The following is a 3,010-nucleotide window of genomic DNA, read 5'->3' as shown; positions in this document are numbered from 1 at the left end:
CTCAGTAAATGTACCCTTAGGCCACCTCCGTTCATTGCAAATCATGAATATGTCCCACAAACATCAGAGTGCAAATGTCCACTCATGTTCCTACTCTCAGTTCCTCAAGTATACAACAAATTACAGGGTTGCAGGACCGACCACATAGTAACCCCATACGTAACTTCCTGTGAACCACCACACTGACCTCCAGATGGGCTGCATTATTCTACTTCCCCACCAACAGTGAATAGGTACATCCTTCTCTTGACATTTTCTGCAGCACTTGTATCCCTCTGTTTATTTTTTAAACAGTTTTATTCATATACCATATGTATGAGTTAGGGTTCTCTAGGGAAGCAGAATCAACAAGACATATCTAAATAAAAGATTTTATAAAAGTGCCTCATGCAGCTGTGGGTGTGTACAGTCCAAATTCCTTAGTGCAGGCAGCAAACTGGCAACTCTAATGAAAGTGTTTGATGAACTCCTCAGGCAGCAAACTGGCAACTCTGATGAACTCCTCAGGAAATGCTTTGCTGGCTAGCTGAAGAAGAAGTGAAGTTCCTCTATCTGCCTCACTTAAAAGTCTTCAACTGATTAGATTAAATCCAGCTGATTGCATTCTCTCATTGTGGAAGACATGCGCTTCATTGATGTAATCAGTCACAGCTGCAGCCAATTGACTGATGATTTAATAAACCAGCCTTCTGGTTTATTAACCAGCCACAAATGTCCTTGCAGTAATGGTTAGGCCAGTGCTTGCTTGACCAGACATTTGGGTACCATCACCTGGCCAAGTAGACACATGAATGTAACGATCACAGTCCACCCCTTGTCAACTTGGCAGTTATACACATCACCTTAAACCATACTTTATCTCTAAGTAGAGAACAATGACAGACATATATTTCACCTAACAATACTCTGCTGTCCTGCATACAACCAGAAACATACTAAATGCCTCCAGAATAGGGTGCAAGTCCTTGGGTAACATTAACTCTTAAAATTGACTTCCTTTAACTTAATTACTGCAAAATGAACAATATAGCTTTTGTCATATGATAAGGGGATAAGAGAGAGAAGAAAGCAAAGATGTTTGCTTTACAGACAATACAAACATACTCATAACAAAACAAGGAGGAAATATTCATGCCATCATAGTCCTCATTTCTGTAACTGGTCACATGGCCATAGTTCATGTTTATCACTACCTTCCTCCACTACCCATTCCATGTTCCCTTTACCCTCAGCAAGCACTTCATCTTGTTGTGGTTCTTTGCCTGATGGGGTGACCCAAAGCTTCATTCCTGCAGTTTCTTGGCCATTGGTAGTCCTGTCTGGATTGGGTTTTGGCAGTTTTCCACTGACTTTAATCACAGGGCATGGTAGTACTAAGAGACTCCCTAGGGGATCTCCTGTATTCCATGAAAACTCTTCTTTACCTCCACTGTGTAGTTGCAGTGCTATTTCCCCTTGATAGTCAGGATCAATCACCCCAGCCAGTACAGAAGCCTCTTTCCTTGCCTGTTGATTGAGAGGCATAAGGAGCCCAAAATGGCCAGGTGGAAGTCTTAAATTTCAGTTCAATGGAATTATTGTTGTTTTTTCTGGTGGAACACTCCTCCTTGTAGACCAACAGAGCTTAAGCTTACAGGGACAGGAAGCAAAAATTTTCCTAGTGGATCACTAGGAGTGATAGTGAGTAGTGCCACTCCTGTTTCCATCCCTTGATTTCTGGACCCATGAATCCTGGCTATGGGAGAAACAGCACCATGGAGTGGGCACTGATTCAGAGCATACACAGCCTCCTGGAGATAACTTCCCCAGCCCTGCAAGGTATTTCCACTTAGTTGGCACCATAACTGAGTCTTCAACAGGCCATTTCATCGTTCTAGCAACCCAGCTGCCTATGGATGATGGGGAACATGGTAAGACCAGAGAATTTCATGAGCATGTGCCCATTCCCTCACTTCACTTGCTGTGAAGTGGGTTCCTTGGTCAAAAGCAATGCTGTGCTGAATGCTATGATGGTGGATAAGGCATTTTGTAAGTCCACAGATGATAGTTTTGACAGAAGCATTTCATGCCAGGAAGGCAAACCCATATCTGGATTGTGTCTATTCAAGTAAGAACAAATCGCTGCCCCTTCCATGATGGAAGTGGTCCAATGTAATCAACCTGCCACCAGGTAGCAGGCTGATCACCTCGGGGAATGGTGCTGTATCAGGGACTGAGTGTGGGTCTCTGCTACTGGCAGATTGGGTACTCAGCAGTGGCTATAGCCAGGTCAGCCTTGGTGAGTGGAAGTCCATGTTGCTGAGTCCATGCATAACTGCCATCCCTACCGCCATGACCACTTTGTTCATGAGCCCATTGGGCAATGACAGGAGTTGCTGGGGAAAGAGGCTGATTGGTATCCACCAAACAGGTCATTTTATCCACTTGGTTATTAAATCTTCTTCTGCTGAAGTCACCCCCTGGTGAGCATTCACATGGGACACAAATATCTTCATGTTGTTTGCCCACTCAGAAAGATCTATCCACATACCCCTTCCCCAGACTTCTTTGTCACCAATCTTCCAATCATGTTCCTTCCAAGTCCCTGACCATCCAGCCAAACCATTAGCAACAGCCCATGAATCAGTATACAAATGCACCTCTGGCCAATTCTCCTTCCAAGCAAAGTGAACAACCAGGTGCACTGCTCAAAGCTCTGTCCACTGGGAGGATCTCCCCTCACCACTGTCCTTCAGGGACATCCCAGAAAGGGGCTGCAGTGCTGCAGCTGTCCACTTTCAGGTGGTACCTGCATATTGTACAGAATCTTCTGTAAACCAGGCCTGAGTTTTCTCTTCCTCAGTCAACTGACTGTAAGGAACTCTCCAAGATGCCATAACTGTGGGCTGGGAAAGAGAAGGTAAGGTGGAAGGAGTGGGGGCCATGGGCATTTGGCCCACTTCCTTATGTAACTTACTTGTACCTTCAGGACCTGCTCAAGCTCCATCTCGTATATACCATTTCCATTTTA

This window comes from Choloepus didactylus, chromosome 7, assembly GCF_015220235.1.
Source record: "Choloepus didactylus isolate mChoDid1 chromosome 7, mChoDid1.pri, whole genome shotgun sequence".
Taxonomy (NCBI): domain Eukaryota; kingdom Metazoa; phylum Chordata; class Mammalia; order Pilosa; family Megalonychidae; genus Choloepus; species Choloepus didactylus.
The sequence above is the reverse complement of the archived record's forward strand: the minus strand, read 5'-3'. Positions refer to the sequence as shown.